Source organism: Mustela nivalis (genome assembly GCF_964662115.1).
Source record: "Mustela nivalis genome assembly, chromosome: 14".
In the NCBI taxonomy this organism is placed as follows: Eukaryota; Metazoa; Chordata; class Mammalia; order Carnivora; family Mustelidae; genus Mustela; species Mustela nivalis.
In genome coordinates this window covers 25367637-25388610 of record NC_139033.1, presented here as the reverse complement: position 1 = coordinate 25388610, position 20974 = coordinate 25367637, and positions in this window count along the sequence as shown.

The following is a 20974-nucleotide window of genomic DNA, read 5'->3' as shown; positions in this document are numbered from 1 at the left end:
AAGAGAAGAGGAAGGTTAGAGTCAGGGAAGACAGCGGGAGCGCTAACCATTTCAGTGTCAACAGCGGAGAGACACTATGTGTCCGGGCACAGGTGACGTCATGAGGTACAAAGCTGCCATGTCTCATTTAAAATCAACCCACAGAGGAATTACAGCTGGTGGTGTTAGTATCATGCATGATCATTTTACACAATAAACTACTGATAAGTCAATCAGTTGTCATTTCTTCCATCTCTACCCACCACACTAGGAAGTCTACACAAGGAGGATAAAGATGGATATTATTTGAATAAGGTTATAACTCAGAAATATTAAGTTTTCCTACAGACAAATAAAAACAACCAAGTTTTTAAAGTTTAATTGCTTTTGGAAAGACTGGGAGTTATACAGGAAGCATGTATTTTATTTTCTTGGTATGTCCATTTGTCCACATTTTTTAGTATATACAGGGACCCATGGATCCCAAAGTCCTCGCTTAGAACTTATGCCAAAGCACACTATTTGGAAAGATTAAGGAGTTAATCTCGGAAGTGTCTTTATACCAGTTACAGAGAAGACATAATAATACTCTGAATTCTGACTATTTCATATAGCACAATCTATGCACTGTATATGCATTGTTCATGTAATATAGAATTAATATTAATTTTAAATCAGTAATTTATTTCCTTTATCTTTTGAAATCTGAAAAATGTTTCAAAATTATAGGAATGGAGGAAGCCCTATGATGTCATGGATATGTTCAAAGTTGATTCCTGGAATAGGTAATTAAGGTTTATCTCCAATCCTCAAAATATGTTTATTTTTTAAAAGATTTTATTTATTTGAGAGAGAGAGAGGGAGAGCATGAGAGAGCGCACCAGCAGGGGAGGTGGGGAGGGGCAGAGGCACAGAGAGAAGCAGACTCCCTGCTGAGCAGGGAGCTCCACGGGGGACCTGAGCCAAAAGCAGAGGATTAACCAACTAAGCCACCTGGGCACCCAAAATAGCTTTAAAAGACAAATTATAAATGTCACAAACCCCTGCAAACTGTCACTTAGTGTGACAGCACCATAGTTCAATCACTGTGAACTGGGCGTGCCTGCGGGTGTGGTGAGGCCTGAGGAATGTTCACCCCCATTCCAGTATATACATGTAACATTTTAAACTCCTGGGGTGCCTGGCTGGTTCAGCCAGATGAGCATACAACTCTTGATCTTGGAGTTGTGAGTTCGAACCCCACATTGGGCTTATGGATTATTTATTTATTTATTTATTTATTTAGTTATTTTAAAGGGCTTATGGATTATTTAAATAGAAGTTAAAAACAAAACAAAAAAACAAAAAACAAACAAACAAAAAAAAAACCTTCTCAGCATGGTGAAGGAACAGGAATTTTAATCCCGGCAAGAGGAGTCCACGGCCATACAGACATAATGGAGTTGGGTTACACTGGAAAATTGATTTTTTTTTTTTTTAAGTGAGCTGGACTGTCCCTTGGTAATTCACTGGTTCATCAAACCAGAGCTGCTAAGTCTATCCGAGGTCAACTTCAAAGGCCCTGAAACGAGACACACATTGGCCAGAAGAGAGTCAACAAGGTCGGACGAGAATGGCTTGGGGGCCAAGAAAAAAGGCAAACCTGAATAATTTCTGTAACCCTCTTAAGAATTACTCTAATGAGTAGTGTTAAAAACTGAAAATCAATGCCAGATCATAGCAGAAAATTTAGTTTTCTCAACAGGTCTTACGATAAACAGTATATGGCCCTCATCACAACATCTGGATGCAATTTCAGTCACTCTCCATATATAATTATATTATCTTCCTAAATCCCAAGTTAAAGGTCTCCCAGAATTGTGAACGCTCCTATCAGATAAACCAGACCTGACAGAGTCATATCACGTGTCTTTGTCTGCCCGGCTGCTATAATAAAATACGATATATCGGGTAACCCAGAAAACCGCGGATTTATTTCTCATAGGAGGCTCATCCAAGAGGCTGCATGTCTAAGGTCAAGACACGGTGATTCCGTGTCTGGGGAGGGCCCTCTTCCTGGTTCATAAATGATGCCTCCTTACGGGGGTACTCATAGGGACAAGGGAGCTCTGTGGGGTCTCTCGGATAAGGGTTATGATTTTCATAGATGAATTCAGAGGGGGACACAGCATTCAGTCTACAATCCCATGCCTGAAAGAACATAAACAGGGCTGTGAATGAACTCTGCTCGCCTCACTGGGCTGGGGCTGTCCTCACCAGTGCAGTGCCCAGCCTCTCATCTCGCTTCCACATCGATCTGTTTGTCCTCTCCCTACACCGGTGAGAGCGTTCCGTGCATCCAAATGTCGATGGAGCTCGGCTTGTTGCCAGGCACCCCAAAAGGGTTCAAGGAGTACATTTTGAAGAAAATGAAGTTCTAAAAATATAGGCTGGGAATATTATTAGGCTCGGTTAAGATAATTAATTTTTGCATGCCTCTGAGGGAAAAGGTTTAAAATAGTCTCCAACCCCACAAAGTTCATGGACGCCTTTGCTTGTGACATTTTAATTATTAGAATATTTAATAATTGAAGAGGTGTTCTTTAAATATTAAGTTGCCTTTTTCTCTGTTAAAATGACAAGTTTGCAATAAACGCATCTATGTTTCAAATAGCTAAACCAAAGCAGATGTAAATGACCAGATTTAAGAAAAACTGATCTGGAACTGGCTCAGGTTGGATCACAAAAGCTAATTGTTAAATTTTCAAGAACTTTGTGAGAGCCATATTTTAAATCACTGAAAGCTTCAAACTGGCTACTGACAATTACTACCAGGCCTCCTCCTTACCTCCCTGGCATTAATCATTTACCAACACACCTCTGAATAAATTTTCGTTAAGAGATATGTATAACTCTAAAGGAAATTAAATTTTGCAAGGTCCACATCTTTCATGCATTCAGCAAAAGATGAGCTCAAGGCAAAACTGTAAAAATGGATCAGTATCTACATTTCTTCCTTCCCTATATGTCAACCCAATTAGAGCAAAACAAGTATTGGTTGGTTTAGATCTTAAATAAATTTTTAAATACAAATAATACTAATGAAATAAACTAGATTATTTAATATGCATTTTCTCTTAGTCTCCTACAGCTAGCAAGATCCCGGAGTGACTTGAACTTCACTCCCCTCTCTTCCTCTTGATTTTTGAATTTGCGGGTTTTTCACGCTTGCTCTCAATTTTCCAAGCTTTCTGGAAAACTAAGCTGCTTCTGGGTGAACTCGGGGGCTCATGCTCAGACTTTTCTCTCTTCTTCCTTCCTTGTGGTGACAGCTGCAAGTTACCTGGCCAAGGACTCGATCCGTGACACTTTGCAGGGACCCACTCCAGATGTACTGAATCAGAAACACTCTGAGTTGGACCCAGCAGTCTGCCGTGTAACAAACCCTCCAGGAGACTGATTCATAGTAAGTGTGAGACCCAGAGCTCGCTACTGCATGATTTGTAAGAAGAGTGATTTGTACCCATCGCCCCCATGGAGCGCCTGGGGAATAAGAAGTGTAGAGGAAAATCTATTTTTCCAAGCATTATTTATTCCTTTTATAAAAAAAATTGAATTCTAAAATACTTTATACAAAAAAAAGAAAGAAAGAAAGAAAGAAAGAGAAAAAGAAAAATCTGCAAATGGCTCTTATGTTCTTGAGACCACTCTCCCCAGACAGGTTTGAACTTCAGCAGGACGTGGATTGATTCCTTTTTAAGTCCTCACTTCCTCTGAAAAGATATTGGGAAAACCAGTAGACGCATAGTGCTTCAGGATGCTGGCATCAAAGTGTCCCGAGTAGAGGAGAGAGCGCAGCGATGTGATTTTCACACGATCCACTTTTTTTTAAAAAAAGGACATTTAAAGCTGTGATGTTTGGTCTTCTCTTTGGAGCCCTAACAGCAGATTTTTTTTTTTTTTTCTTAAAGAAAGGTGGAAAAGCAGTAAAAGGAATTGAGATGAAGATCCAGACTGTCAAAGCTGGGGGCAGGGGGCGGGGGGATCAAAATGCTTATGTGAAAGAAGAAATATCTAGCAGCAGCTTTAATCTCAGGTGTCTCCCAAACAGCAGGCTTGCACACACAGGCCAGGGAGGCACAGGGGCACTCGGCGCAGGTAAGCCGCAGACAGATGCTCTCAGACTGTCCTGCCTTGTGATCTGTCAGGCATTCACCCCAGGTGTTCTTCTGCATCTGGTGTAGCTCTCAGCGTGTGCGATTGTTTCGAGGGTGCTTTTCAAGAACATTGAAAGTGCACGGAACCAAAGAGCTATAAGATAGCCAACAAACCTAATGAGGCAGTCTTGGCAATGTTAGTAGGAACGCGTTCAGGAAGCCTTTTGTGTTTACCAAAAGAAATGAGTACCTAAATATTGTTTTCGTTCCTTCTTTTTTCTTTTTTTAAAAAGATTAATTAATTAATTAATTAATTTATGTGAGACAGAGAGAGAACCAGTGGGGGAAGGAGCAGCAGGAGAGGGAGAAGCAGGTTCCCCGCTGAGCAGAGAGCCTGTTGAGGAGCTCAGTCCCAGGACCTTGAGATCATGACCTGAGCTGAAGGCAGATGCTTAACCGACTGAGCCATACAGACGCCCCTGTTTTCATTATTTCTAAATGGGTGGTATAGTGAGTTACCAGAATTGTCCAAACTAGAAATGAAAAAAATATGTAAAAACCAGGGGTAACTGGACAGAGCAATGAATTTATACAATGTGACAATTTTAATTGAAAAAATAGAGATGTTAGTACCCCTGTATCTAGTGTGTTCTGAAGCGATGCAGGTATATCTCCAAAAGACAAAGGCCAAACAAAGTTTTAATTTTTTACTTCTCATGGTGAAGTCCAGCTAAAAGCTTAATATCACAAATAGACCCTTGTTACTGGAGTTTTTAAAAGATTTTATTTATTTGACAGAGAGAGAGAAATCACAAGTAGGCAGAGAGGCAGGAAGAAAGCAGGTTCCCGGCGGAGCAGAGATCCCAACGTGGGGCTCGATCCCAGGACCCTGGAATCATGACCTGAGCTGAAGGCAGAGGCTTTAACCCACTGAGCCACCCAGGTGCCCCCTGAAGTTTTTAAATGGTTTGTGTTTTATTTATTTTTTTGAAAGCATTCACAAGCTTTTACTTATTTTATATTTTACATATTCATGAAAATAAAGTACAAAAATTAAGATAAGGCCTGGGTGGCTCAGTGGGTTGAGCCACTGCCTTTGGCTCAGGTCATGATCTGAAGGTCCTGGGGTGGAGTCCCGCATTAGGCTCTCTGCTCAGCAGGGAGCCTGCTTCCCCCTCTCTCTCTCTGCCTGCCTCTCTCTGTCAAATAAATAAATAAAATCTTTTAAAAAAATTAAGATAAGAAAAAAAACATAAAAATCACCCATAATTTCATCCCCTGGAGATAAACCATGTAACACGCTTGCACCCACACCACTGGCATGCGGAAGGCTGTCTTCCAGTCACCAGGTCAGATTAAATGGATTTTATTTTATTTTATTATTATTATTTTTAGATTAAACATATTTTAAAATACAAATACAAAATGAGACAAAATTCACTCTACCATATATGATGGTTATTAGGTTTAATCATACAGTGGATTTTGTCTCACTTGTAAGCTTTTCCCCAACTGTTTTTTCTTTTTCTTTTTTCCTATAGATTCTTATTTGTTTATTTGTTTTTATTAACACATAATGTATTACTTGTTTGAGGGGTACAGGTCTGTGATTCACCAGTCTTACATAATACACAGCACTCCCCACCACACATACCCTCCCCAATCTCCATCACCCAGCCACTCCATCCCCCCACCCCGCTCCATTTCCCCAAGAGAGTAAAAGTCCCTCTCTGGTTTCATCTTGTTTCATTTTTTTCCTCTCTTCTCTTATGATCCTCTGCCTTGCTTCTTAAATTCCACATACCAATGAGATCATATGAAAATTGTGTTTCTCTGACTGACATTTTTGCTTAGCACAATACCTTCTAGTTCCATCCACATCTTTGCAAATGACATGATTTCATTTGATAGCTGCCTTTTATATATATATATATATATATAGCTGCATTACATATACATATATATATATATATATATATATATATATATATCACATCTTCTTTATCCATTCATTTGTCGATGGACATCTAGGCTCTTTCCATAGTTCAGCTGTTATGGACATTGCTGCTATAAACACTGGGGTACATGTGCCCCTTCAGATCACTCCATTTGTATCTTTGGGATAAATACCCAGTAGTGCAATTGCTGGGTCGTAGGGTAGCTCTATTTTCAACTTTTGGAGGAAACCTCTTACTTTTTTCCATATATAAATGACTGCGGCTACAATAATACATTGAAAACAAACTGTTTTTTGGAATTTGAAAATTTTTAATCTGATCTAATAAATAGGAATTGCTCACTTCATTGTTCTTAAAGAATCCGTTCTTATTTCCAAGAAACAAGACTGTTGGTTATTGGAATATTATACACATCACTCTGAGAAATATCCTGCAAAATTCAACAGTTCCATAAGGGAGTGTTTTGGTTTTAAAAATACGTCACAGGGCTGCCTGAGTGGCTCAGGGGGTTAAGCCCCTGCCTTCAGCTCAGGTCATGATCTCAGGGTCCCGGGATGGAGCCCCACATAGGGCTTTCTGTTCAGAGGGAAGACTGCTTCCCTCTCTCTCTCTGCCTGCCTCTCTGCCTACTTGTGATCTGTCTCTCTCTGTCAAATAAATAAATAAAATAAAATAAATGTTTAAAAATAAATAAATAAATAAAAATACGTCACAATAAAAACATTTGACAACTGTATCAGCCCTCAATATGGTGGCTTTTTCAAGGAAGTTGTTTCTATAATTTGGTGAGTAGCAGAGGGTCACAGGAGGCATATCTTACCATTTCTTTGGCAAAGTTTCATCTAGAAGAAATAATAGTAATTGGCATTATAACCTCACTTGAAAATTAATTTTCAAAAATCAGACCGTCCTTTTTTTTCATTTTGTATCCCTATAATTTTGTTTTAATAAACATTCTCTCTGTATGGGTATAATGCCATCAATATTTCTTAAGAAAGTATTATATGTAGAAGGGAAAGTATGATTATGAATAAGTCCTTAAAATGGCACCAAGCTTAATGTTATGTCAATTATACATTAATTAAAAAAAATAAAAAAGGATGGCACCAAGCTAATGAAATCAAGTACTACCAAATGGAGACATTATTTGGATAATATATGATATTATTTAAGTGACATTATTTATCTTACCTCAAAATATTATAATGGGAACACCTAGGAGACTTAAAATTTTCCATAACAGCTGGAAGAAACCAACTAGAAATAATTAGCTTTGCAGCAAACATTCAAGGTCTGTTATCAAGCAGGGATATTTGAAAGGGTTTTATATCTCTTCATAGAAGAGTAGAATGTAATGCTTTACATCATAGCCCCTGCTCTTCAATTTTTCCTTGTTGGAAACATCAAAAAAAAAAAAAGCTTATGCATCTTTTTCCCCAAGTAAACTTGGTCAGTGCCACATTGATTTTGAGAACACAGTATGTCAGTGAAAAGCTTCTATGAAAGCTTGTTGTTCTATCTAAAGCAAACCTATGAAATCAATGTGTACCATATCCACATGATCTCAAGGTAGAAATACAATACTTCTAATTAGCACTGATCCCTTTTACTTATTCTACTTAACTTCTTCAAGTTTACTAACATGAAGCTATTTTGTCTTTGTGTTAGTGGTAACATATGACCAAATAATATTAATATCCTACTTTTGATGACATCCTCATATAATGTACCATACATAGTATTATTTTATCACAATGAGAACAATCCTAGAGTCACAATTCCTAAAGTGAGCAGAGGGTACAGGAGGGCAAAACTTTGAGCATTGAGTTGGTTTAAACATTCCTTTTCAGACAGAGAAGTGGTTTTATCTCTGTCCTGTGATACCTAGGTACACTTGCAAATGAACTGATTTACTATAAAAGAAAAATTAAAATATGTAAGTGTAAGGTATAAAATAAGACACATTACCATGTTCAGGTGGGCCCGTATTCTGACAATTGCGAAGGATTGCCTCGTCCCACTACCTGTCGCTCAGGTGAGAGGGAATCAAACTCTTCAGTAAGAGCCTGTGTCTTTCTTCACATCAACAGAGCCCAGAATAACCCTGGATTATTAGCAAACCCTACAGATAATTATCCCCTCATTCTTTTTGCTGTTTGTGTTTATTCTTTAATTAAAGGTAAATTGTCAATAGAAAGTTTTTCAATAAGGCACAAATACTACTAAGAAAATTAGATCCCAAAGAAGGATTTAGGTTTTTTTTTTTTTTAATTTTTTAAAGATTTTATTTATTTATTTGAGGGAGAGAGTAAGTGAGAGAGAGAGGGAGAGAGCACAAACAGAGGGGAAGGGAGAGGAAGAAGCAGGCTCACCGCTGAGCAGGGGGCCTGATGTGGGGCTTGAACCCAGGACTCTGGGATCATGACCTGAGCTGAGGACTGATGCCTAATAGACAGAGCCACCCCAGTGCCCCCAAAAGGAGGATTTAATACACTGAAACACATTTAATACTTTTTTAATAGTTCAATTTATATTTATCTAACTTCTGATGCCTTCCACAGTCCCAGGTCACAGAAGGATAGAATGATTAAATGTCTGTGATGCTTCTAAGCCTACACTTATCAGTTGTTCTTTTATCTGATCTCCCATGGTTAGGGCTGACTAGAATATCATCATGCAAAATTATATTTTGTTTTGAGTTACTAGGACTTTTAACTAATAAATTAATTTTGAATCATATTTTTCAAACAGCCTCAGTGAGGAGAATTTTGAGCAGCCCTTTATCAGGTAAATTAAACAACAGCTTGCATATATAACCCAGTTATACACGCTCACCCATAAATAGGAAACATAACCTGCTTTGAATTAATTGACAACAAATAAACCACCCGACCATAATTCCATATCCATTCTCTGAAATCACTTCAAAAATTGGAAACTTTAAAAAGGCTCAGATGTAAATGATGGATAATTCCAAGCAATTTTAGTACTGTCTCTTTATTTTTAAAAAATCACCTGACATCAACATGAATAAAGCATCAACTATCAACTGGTCAAGTCATCTATTATGAGGTCAACAATCATGCAGTTGAATTTATCAGTCTGTGATCTGAATTATCCAACGACCATTAAAACAGAAATGGTACCTGAGTCAAGTTGTGGTCCTGGTCTTTAGGAGCTGCCAGAATGCATCAGGGTCACCGTCACTTGAGCCCAGCATTTTCCTCCCCCAGATGACCACTAAGAGTGCATTGTGGGTGCAGATACCTGTTTGTAATTTACTTTATAATTTTTGAAGGGTGGTAAACCAAATTTCTAGACAGAAATTCTTAAGCAAGAAAAAAAAATTTAAGTGAAATAATAATAGAAGTACATTTACCAGGAAGGAAACAAAGAAATAAAGAAACAACAACAACAACTATATATATATATATAGTATATATATATATACTATATATATACTATATATATATACTATATATATAGTATATATATATAGGAGAGCAAGAACATGATCAAGAATTACTATATATATATAGTAATTCTTGATCATGTTCTTGCTCTCCTTCATTTGGCAAAACAGTTTTGATGAATTTAATAATCCCAGTATACAGAGCACTTACTATAGGCCAGCACATACTATAATATTTGACTTCATCTTCACCACACCCATACATGAGAGGAAACACTACTGTTCCACACAACAGGAAGTCGAAGGGCAGAGAGGTCAAATTCGTTACTGTCGATGAGGACTGGAAGGCAGAACCAGTACTGGAACCCAAGCCCGAACAACAAAGGTGGTTTTGTGTTTTTCTACTAGGGCTGTTGTAACAGACGTCAGACGGGGGGCCGGGGTGGGGTAGGGGGTGTGCGCTTAAAACAACAGAAAGTGATTTGTCACCATTCTGGGGGCTGGAAGTCAAATATCAAGATGTCGGCGGGGTTGGTTGGTTTCTCCTGAGGCCTTTCTCCTTGGTTTGCAGTTGGACGCGTTCCGTTTATGTACTTACAGAGAGAACAAGCATGAGCTTTGGGGTTGGGGGGCAGGGAGGGGCAGAGGGACAGAGAGAAAGAATCTCAAGCAGCCTCCATGCCCAGTGTGGAGCCCAGTGTGGAAATGCATCTCATGACCCTGAGGTCAGGACCTGAGCTGAAATCGAGAGGCAGACGTTTGACCGACTGAGTCCCCCGGGTGCCCCACAGATGAGCACCTTCTGTCCTCACACAGCCTGTTCTCGGTGACTGCACATCCCTGCCGTCAGCTCTTCTCATAAAAATACTGCCCATGTCAGCTCAAGTCTTCACCTGCATGACCTCATTGCACTCTACGTGCCTCTTTAAAGGCCCTATCTCCAAATACAGTCACACTGAAGGACAGGGTTTCAGCGTGGGAAATCGGAGGTTTGGAGGGGAGGGGGTACAATTCAATTCATGCAAAGATCTCTCCACTCTGCACAAGCTCCGACACCCAGCACTGCACTGGGAGCTTCAGATGCACAAAGCATGGCCTCCGTCATCCCAAAGATCAGTATCTAAGAGCACCAGAGCAGAATGCCTGTGGGTGACAATGCAGACAGAATGCTGGGACTTTCCTGGCCTTCAGGAGTTTCTCTCAGTTCTCAGGCGGTCAGGGTCGTGTTAATGTCCTGCAACAGCCCCTTCTACCATCTGGGGTGTTTAGATACACTTGGAAAGCAGGTATTTATGCTGGAGACTGTACTTAGCTAACAGACTTACTGGATTAATATCATGGCTTAGCGTGACATCTTCTTCCAATTGCCCCTAAAGTTGGTATTGACACTAACATGGGTTAGGGCGGTATTGCAGGAGATGCGTATTTGTGGCAAAACTGAGTGATAAGCTCTCTCAATTGTCTTACAACACAAGCTGTTAGATTGTCCATGCCACGTTATTCATTATCAAAGGCCCTTACTGGTTTCTATTAGTTGACTACGAGGCTGAGCTGGAGAGGTTTACTGCTTGGATACAATTTAGACAGCCTTCTTTCTTCTAAAGATCCTTTTCCCCCCTTTTTCCTAGTTTTTGCTTTAGAAATGTAATTGCATTTTATAATTGCAAATTATCTCTGTCCCAATAAAATATACATATCTCCTTAAGAGTAACAACAATTTTGCAACACAGGGAATGTCTTTCTCAAGGACCTGGGAACCCTCTCTCTGATATGGAAACATCTCAGGGATATGGAACCTCTTTCTCCAAACTCCGTGGAAGGGGAGGAGACCAACTTCAGTGGATGTCTTGGCCCAAGTTTTAAAAATGCCTCCTGTTTAAAGATTCAAAAAAGTATATTTTTCTTCAGTAAGGTCAATTAGAAAACAGGTGGCCTGTGATTGAACCCACCCCAGTCTTGAAAATTCCCAAAATTATTGAGTTAAATCTCTTTCCCCTGTTGCTATAGGGAAACAATCTCCTTTGTCCGCATAACTTTACCTGGTGCAACTTGTACTTGGAAAGGCAACAAGCTGCTCATGGCCCGAGACCACTTAGCAGAATTTTCCCTCCAGTTCAACATCCGAGGAGTCTAGATGCCAAGAGGGACAACTCTACAACGTGCTACTCTGGGCAGGAGAAGAATTCTACAGTAGCATGAGATAAAAATCATTATTTCTACAACTTTCCATCACTGCCTGAAACACAGTAAGTTCTTACCGATATTGGCTTTTCTCATTATTGTTGACTCTCACATTTTCTTGTAAATCATCTCAACAATAAAAATAATTAAGGACGCTTGTTGTGGGAATGGGAGGGGGACAGTGGGAGTCTGGGAAAGGCACTCAATCTATCTAATGAGAAAGAATATGTGGGGAATTAATGTATGACGTAGCAGGGGATTTTGGACACATACTGGTAGATAATTTATAGGGACCTCCCCTCTCCCCATTACCCTCTTTAACCATAAGAAGAACCTTTGTATTTCTAGAAGCCAAACTATTACAAGTTTGTTGTGCAACATCATTCAAGTGCCATCATTGGAAAATTAGAAAAGTAAACCATTCGTTGTACTACTTTACACAAGGAGTTTGACATCTGTTACCGTATGTTCCCCTCACAAGATCCCACAGAGAAACTGTAGCTTACAGGTCACACGCTCAACTAGGTTTCAAATGACTGCGTGTTCAGCCCAGAGTTCCCACTGGTGCATGGCGCCATGTTGCCTGCTTCCTCCTCCCTCCTCCCATCACCACGGACCTGTTCATATCCGTTCTCATTGGTTCTAACAGCAGTGCTGTGAAACAGACATTATCAGCTCCAGTGCTAGACAAATAAAGATCAGAGAAGCTGCATAATTTCCCCAAAATCACAAATGTCAAAAACTAAAAGTGCGTTCATCAGATTCAAATCCAGGTTTGAGACAGAACCTGAAAGGTTTTGTCATGATTGGACACAACAACAAAGTGACCCTGAGTCCTGGGCAGGCCAATCTGAAAATAAAGCTCTCAGTGACGTCATTCAAAAAGTATCAAATTACACGGCAGCTGGGTGGCTCAGTTGATTAAGCGTTAAACATCTGCCTTTGGCCCAGGTCATGATCTCATGGGGCTCTCTGCTCAGCGGCGAGCCTGATTCTCCCTCTCCCTCTGCCTGCCACTCTGCCTACTTGTGCTTCTCTCTGTGTGTCAAATAAATAAATACAATCTTAAAGAAATAAAAGATAACAAATTATATAGAGAAAAACATAACTGAAACTTATTATTTCCCTATCATATGATTTCTTTGTTTTAAACTATAATCAATACTGTTATACCAAGAAAAAAGAGAAAATAAACATTGTAAAGAGGTCTTGCCTCATCAGTTTAAATGTCATAATTCAAATAAGGAAATTTACTTTAAAAAAATTATGTAGTTAGAGCCCATTAGCTGTATAAACAATAAAATACACACATATGTAAATATGAGTTATTTTCATGTCCCAGACCTATTGAGGCACCAAATGACAGCATAGACTAAGTACATTATACTCAGACAAGAATGAGAAACACAATGAAGAGATGACTGAAATCTCAAGGTTTCAACTCATTATTTCCATCAACAAACTACTATGGTGTAATATTCTTCTTCTTTTTTTTTTTAAGTATTCCCTTTGGTCCTTGTCCCCCATCCAGCTATCAGAGCATTTCCGATGGTTTGTCCAACCTCAAATACATATAGTGAAATTCCCAAAGATGCTGCTTCCTCCCTTCACATTTTGTACTGTATCTCCTCTAACTCTTGTCTCTGTCATTCGGATGAAATCCTATATGCCTAGCCAAAGCCTATGTGTAAGTCTTTGTCAATAGAGTATAACACATCCAAAAATGATTGGTCATGCCTCCTAAGAATCATTTCTCTGTCTGCTTGGCAGGACACCATCTTCAGGTTTTCCTATTAACCCATTTACCTCTCTCTCAGGCAGCTCTTCTCACTCCTTCTCATGACCTCCTGTGAAGGACATGTAACTTTATTCTCTCATCTGTCTGTATCCATTCCCTCGATAACCTCAGTAAGTGCCCCTTGTACATGCCCACCTCCAGATATGAGGATACCTTTTATTCTAGTTCATGATTTCTTCCAGAAGTTTCCAGCTTCCAAATCTCACCATCTACTGCTTATGACCGCCCAAGTACGTCAAATGGGACAGCTTATTTTCAATTCATCTAAAACACATTGCTCAGTACCTTCACCCGAGTGTGGATTGGCTTGGTCTATATCCATTGGAATTCTTTTCTAGTATACTTAGCTGAATTCTGAAGAATTCAGAACTAACTTCGGAGTTAGCTCCTTAAGGACCTCAAGAGGTCCTTACAGTCGGGTTTCCTGGTATAACTTAAGGTCTGCCAGATGCATGTACCTGCACGAGGCTTAGATTGGGGATGGACTTACATGAAGCGTCTACAGGCGTGAGCAGGGTGGGAGCTTCCTCAGCAGGGTAGAGACCATGTGATTCTGTGCTGGGCCTTTTCCTATAAAGGCCAGCATCACAGTTGATCTTTAAGCTCTTCTAAAGCTTTTGTCAGTTGCCAAATACCAATTCTGAAATCCCTCACTGATAAACAACCCGGAATGTTTTCTGTTATCTGCAACTGAATCCTAACCGTAACAGTCTTGGATCACGCTCTCCCAGTAGCTTTCTGCCTGGCCTCCTCAGCCTCAGGTGTGCCAAGGACCTAGCTCTGGGTATCAGTCTTATATTTCTCTCCCATCCCATGCCGATCAATCAGCACTCCCTCAAAACTCCCGGACTGTCACCGTGCCAGTCCCACTCACATCTTCCCACGCCCACTCCCGCCACGGTATACCCTGCCACTTTAGCATGTGTGGGCCAACCACACTTTTAAAAACATAACTCATAGTACACCACATCCCTGCTCGTATGGTCTGATGTGTTCACACAGAATGAAACTGGATTTCCTTAACCTCGGGTATCATGTTCCAGAAGACGTGACTCCACGTACTTCTCTGACCTCACCCCTTACCACTGTGCCCTATTGTCTGTCCCTCACACAAACTGAGCTTGGTCTTTTGGACAAAACCTTTAACTGTTGTGCCATCTACCTGAAACACCTCTCAATCAGTTTGAGATGGTTTACATTTTTGAATCGTTTAGGTCTCTGCTCAAAAAGACTCCCATAACTTCGTAATTTAAGTGGCAACTCCTGTCTCTACTCCCTCACCATCCTAGTTTTGTATTTGCTTACTTGTCTACTTCCTACCTCTCCCCCAGTAGGAACATTAACACCACCAATAGCGTGAACTCCATTTCTCATGCTCAGCTCCTTGTTTTGAGCACATAGAACAATACTCGATTTACAGGAAGATTTCAACAACTAGATTAATGAGCAAATGAATGAATGATGATTTTCAGGGGTCCAAAAGAACATAATTAATTACTTCCAGAAATAAAAGTCAGCATCAATCCTTCTCCTAGTTGATAAGTAACCCCTAAAATTCATAGTGAATTGTGAAAAGTAGTGTAATTACTTCGTATTTCACAATATGTAGAGAACACTATTTGGAGGATGGTGCATAAACTGTAGCAACAATGTGTGTGTGTGTGTGTGTGAGAGAGAGAGAGAGAGAGACAAAGGAAATCACATGAGAATCAAGAGCTGTAGCATTTAGATACCAGATGCTTCAAAGAACTTTTAAAGCTCATTGCAACAAAGAAGGAGCCAAGGTAGGGAGAGAAGGAGCCCATGCCATACGCTGGAGGCAAGATTAAATACATTTCATGTGCTTCCAACACAAGGGTTACAAGTAATGGAGGACAGGACAACCTCAATGAAGGTTAAAAGTGGATTTCTGACTTATGAACATCCCCTAAATACAGTGTTATATGTATCACTGGCCTTATAAAACACAATAGAATATGTTTGTTTGCATGCATACTGACTGCTCTCAGCTAGTGTCACCTTCAAATGATTTACAGTAGCAGCTTTTATAAGTGATTTCTTCAAAACGGAAATGTTCCTTGTGTAATTCCCACATCCAACAGAATAGGTTGTATTATACCATCCTTATCTCTTCCTTCTACTCTCTTTTATCTTTTGCCATTTTTCTCTGTGATCATTGTTTTATTTTTCTTCCTGATCTAACTTCATTGTGGTTTCAGGGGCGAGACTGAAAAACAATAGAAACCATAGTCAATAAAATAGAAGCATAGATAAGATTTTAAAATGCCATCATTCCATTTTTAATAATAATAAGGTATTCTGTGGATATTACCATTTGTAATTTTCAAAACACTTTTAACATAAACAGTTTCATTTAAAGTCTCATTATTGCCTTCTCCTAGGGTAAGCAAGATAGATATTATCATTCCTATCATTCGTTACCAAAAGACATAGTTTTCATTGTCTTCCAAAATAAGTCTTTGAGCGTATGTGAACCTGTCAGTCTTTCTTTTGTCACACGTGGGTATATATTTTCTTTCAGCCTTTATTTCAAAATATCAAATTAAGTTAATCTTAATCTAAGTATTTCCCTAAGTTTGTGAAAAGAAAACAGAATAACTATTTCAGAATAAATCTTTACTTTTTCAAAATGCATGGAGTCTATTTTTATAGCATTACTGAGGTTACTTGATATACAAAAAAATCAGTATTTATTGCATACAATTTGATGAATTCCAACATATGCATACATCCATGACACCATCACCATAATCAAGAAATGTATAGATCACATTTTCAGTGAAAAGATATTTTTAAACATTAATAACCAACCCACTGGCCTAATAAGGACATAAAAATGTGTTGTTGAGGGGCGCCTGGGTGGCTCAGTGGGTTAAAGCCTCTGCCTTTGGCTCCGGTCATGATTCCAGGGTCCTGGCTTTAAGCCCCACGTTGGGCTCTCTGCTCAGCGGGGAGCCTGCTTCCTCCTCTCTCTCTGCCTGCCTCTCTGCCTACTCTTTTTGTAAAATAAATAAAATCTTAAAAAAAAAAAGTGTTGTTGAAAGAATAATGAATGAATAAAAGCCCAATATTTTGATATCCAGGTAACCTACCAAACTCAGTCAATGCACGTCTCTATCCTAAGCTGTCCAGTGGTTTTTCTCTCCTCCCATTGCCAACTCCTATAAAATATCATCTTGATTTCAGTCCACTTGCCCAGTTTATATCCTCCTTGGTGCTTAAATATTCCTTTTGTCGTTAGTTAGTTAGTTAGCTAGCTAACTAGCTGGTTAAGGAGAAGATAGTGTTTTGAAGAGTCATGTACAAACTTAGGTTTCTGAGGAAGCCCTAGGAAGTAATGTCAAGCAAAATTCACAGACACTTCACTCTCCTCATCTGTTTGGGAGTTTCTTACAATAAAATTTGTTCAAAAGGAGATTGTTCTAAGAAGTTCGTGTTAGGAGATATTTTTGTGCACTTGACCTGTATGTATTATCGGGAGCTACATACCTTCCAAAGTAAAGTAGTCAAACATTGGCAGGTCCGATGACACAATGACACCCCTGGTCTAGATTTGAATGCTGAATGCTGCTTTCTCATTGAAATGCTCCTGCCCTCAGTAAGGAAATGCTGCTCCTCCATCCACTGGGCAATTTCCATATTTCAATTATGAGAAACTAGAAAAGTTTCCACAAATTTCCATCTAGAGTTGTACTTTTGAAGTGTTCTTTCCTGGACCAACAGTGAACCAACCCTGTAGCCTTCAGGGCACTCTTTTTAATCAGGTTTCTACCTCAGTGCTATAGGGTAAATTAAATAGGATGGCCATTAATTAGGGTTGCAGCTATGCACATTCCCTTAGATGTCATCACCAGGACCTAAGTCTCCATGACAAAGCTACAGCTAAAGAGAAGGGCTAGACTCTGCTGCTTTTTTCTTTTTTTTTAAACACACACACACACACACACACACACACACACACACACACATACACATGCAATCGTCATCTTCTGTATAATTATGAAGAAGCATTCTTCATAGAGCTTTCTGTAGGCTGGGAGGAATGGAATATTTTAGGCTTCCGTATAGCTATAGTTAAGAAAGACCCTCTGGGTGCCCACTCTAACCCCCTTCCTGTATCTCAAGACTCCCATGTGTGTCAAGATTCAGAATCATTTTATCTTATTTCAGAAACAGTTCTTTAACACTGTACCTGCTGCCAGTCACTTGGTGACCAAGAGATTTTTTTTTTTTCGATTTTGTAAACTGAGTATGGAGTCCACTGTTGTTCTGACTCGATGCTTCCTAGAAGACACCAAGAGGCATCACAATTCACTTCTTGTCCAAGTTTCCACAGGCCTGTTGAAATCACTTGTTTTGTACGGCTGGACTTGACTTTGTACTGGCTCTTGATCTGTGCCTTCTGCTGGAAAAAAGGACCTGTTACATTTGTTGTACATCAGAAGCTAAATGTGTGAGCAGCATTTGGGCACATCTTCCAAAAACGTTCTTTTGAGAATAGAAGAATGTTATAAATGCAAAATCGCATGATCCAGTTATAACCTCATTGAGACATTCCTCAAAATTTTACTACAAAATATATGAAATTATGAAATTAAGCAATAAGATATTTTTCTGACACTTCACACTCTCTTCGCATAAGTCATAACTAAATGCATATGGGACAACAAAATGTATAAAGTTAGCATAACATGAAATAAGCGTTTTCTATGATTTAGTGTCACCCATAATAATTATTTTGCAACTGAGTTTAAAAATTTTGGTGTGATTTTGGTAGCCATCAGTGGAAAAAGAGAAAATAAGCAAAGCCATGAGATTAGGTAGCCAAGCCTGTGTGTGTGGTTGTGTATACCTATACTATCCTGTGATATAAGGGTTAAAATTAAAGCCTAATATTACATGTGCTTTGACATCAAGTGAGAAAACTGGGAAAGCCATCAAGGGCCTGACCACCCCTTCCACTGCTCTCTCTACTCCCATGGGTAAGGTCCTCAGCCAACCCTCATGATGAAGACCAATTACAGCGCCTACTTACTATTAAGTAATAGGTTCACTTCTGGGCCAGCCCAGACAATTAATCAAATAAGCTAATCACAGCACACCAGGAGGCACCTCACCTTCTTGTTACTACCAAGCTTCCCTCCCACAGCTCCTGATGGCTCACCTTGCACCTGAGTAGAGTCTCTGTGTGACCTTACCTGCCATGTGATGCTTCCTCTTTCAGGTTGTGAGTATATGTGACCAATAAATTGTTGTCAATCTTAGCTGCTCAGGGTCATTGTCATGGGTTCAGTCATCCCCATAGCCCTAGGGAAGGTATCCTTCCTTAACCAAAAGAGTAAGGAAGAAGCTACCAAAACATAAGCATAGCTATATGTCCTTGTAAACGTACATTTCACAAACTGTTCTTGCATACATAGTTTTCTCCTTCAACTAAAGATCAAACTTTAGGACTTCTTACTGATTTATGATGCCCTCCTTTGTTCTCAACTTGGATTGTACCACTGTAAGTTTATTTCGTCCCTGGTAAAACTTTGATCACCTTTTAAGAAGAACTAGCATTTTCTCAAACATGTAGTACAGCCAAATGGCTAAAATAATAATCTTAAAAATTGTTTCACAAAAGATTAAGTACTAAGAGATTAAAAAGAACTGTTCTGTTCTAAAAATAATTGAGCATACATAGAATCTCTGATAAACAGGTAATTTGCATTGAGCATTTTATAGAGCTTTTGTCTAAGCAATCCTTAGCAATAAAGTTGACTTCTCCATTGCATCATGAACTTCATCCCTAATTCTGTGTAATATGATCAAATCTAGAGTTAAAATACAAGTAGCCAGGCAGACAAAACTGACTTGGAGTGTTTTGAAGTGTGCCAAAAAATCCCTCATGTGCAAACGTTTCTTCCTATGCTGACTTAATGCCTGGAATTCCCACTCTCGTGTCCAATCCTTTTGAATAATTCATTCAGGGAAGAGAAAAAAAGAAAAGAAAAGAAAAGAAAAACCATGATAATAGAAATATATTATCTGGTGTATTTTTTAACATTTTATCTTTCAAAGCTAAAAGCATTCTCAGGAACAGTGATTGAAGATAGAAGCATTTAATGTCAGTCGGAAAAGAAAGAAAGGAAAGGCACCTGACACTTCTGGCCAATCTGAGGATAACTTCTGCTCATCTGTCACAGTGAGGTCAAAATTAAGGACTAGTGGTCACAAATGGGAGACCACTAAAGACAATTGTCACATTTTTTACCTAGGGTATATTCTACTTAAATTCTCCTGAGCTTTAAAAAAAATATTGGAAGTCAATTTTGTTTTAATACATGATAATCATCTCATTGAGTTTTCACAATCAAATGAAATAATTTATATAAGATACACAGTACAGAGCATCTTTCCTAATAAATTCTCAATAAATAGTAGCTATTTTGTGGTTTTGAATATTTACTTGTGCTATTCTTAGTCATATGAAAACAAGGAGGTTTATTTTTCATTCTCCAATTTAATCATCCTCATCATCTTTCTCTCTTCCCCAGGTCATATATACCGTCTCTGTGCCTCCCATCCCTACCTCTGTCTATTTAGATTAAGTCTAACCTAGTAATCTTGTTCTTATCAAATAATTGTAGTCATATAAATGCTCAATATCTTTAGATATTTAATTTAGATTGCATAAATGTCCAGGTCTTCACCTGCCTCGTACAGCATGTGCTCCCTTCCAATATGGTGTCTGGGTCAATGGGTAAGAGTTTATGTGAGCTCATGAAAGGGCTCCTTGATTCCATGTCTTTTAGTTCCTTAGTTCTACTCATTTCAGATTGGAATGAATGACCTTCCACTTCCTGTATTTTCACCTGTATTTTTACCTACATTCACACTCTGTAATCGAAACCTCCAGATTTACTTCTAAAGGGAAAACTTCACTGTTGAGAAATTCCTCTCTGCCCCAAAAGTCTGTCTTTCAAAACTGTTCTTTTATTTAAAAGGCTAGTCAGCATCGAGACTCAGTGTCCATAAATGGCATCTCTGGCCCCAGTGGAATGAATCTCTCCATTCACTGTGACTATGGCTTAGCCAGTGTGGAGGGCTGCATAAAATCATGATACGGAAAAATAAGATGAAAAGACAACAGATTAGTATTTGTGTAATTTATCCCTATTGCAAATACTAATGCTTATTAAAGATTATGATAGTCACATATACTCCTAGAGAAAATGTCTAGTTACTGTATATGAAAGTGAAGATTCAATTTGAAAAGCTTCAAGTGACTATCTTTCAAAGCAGCAGTCAAGTGCATTCTCCAACCAAAAACAAAATAAAAGTTTTTAAATGTCTAGTTGTGTGAATGAATCATAAATTTCTCAGGCCAGATGGTATTAAGTTGATGCCTGCCAAATACCCACATCATTTACAGTACTACAGTAAATGAAATTAGCAGTAGTTGGCACTTGGAGTTGTCAAGTGTTAATTTGCTAGACATCCACAG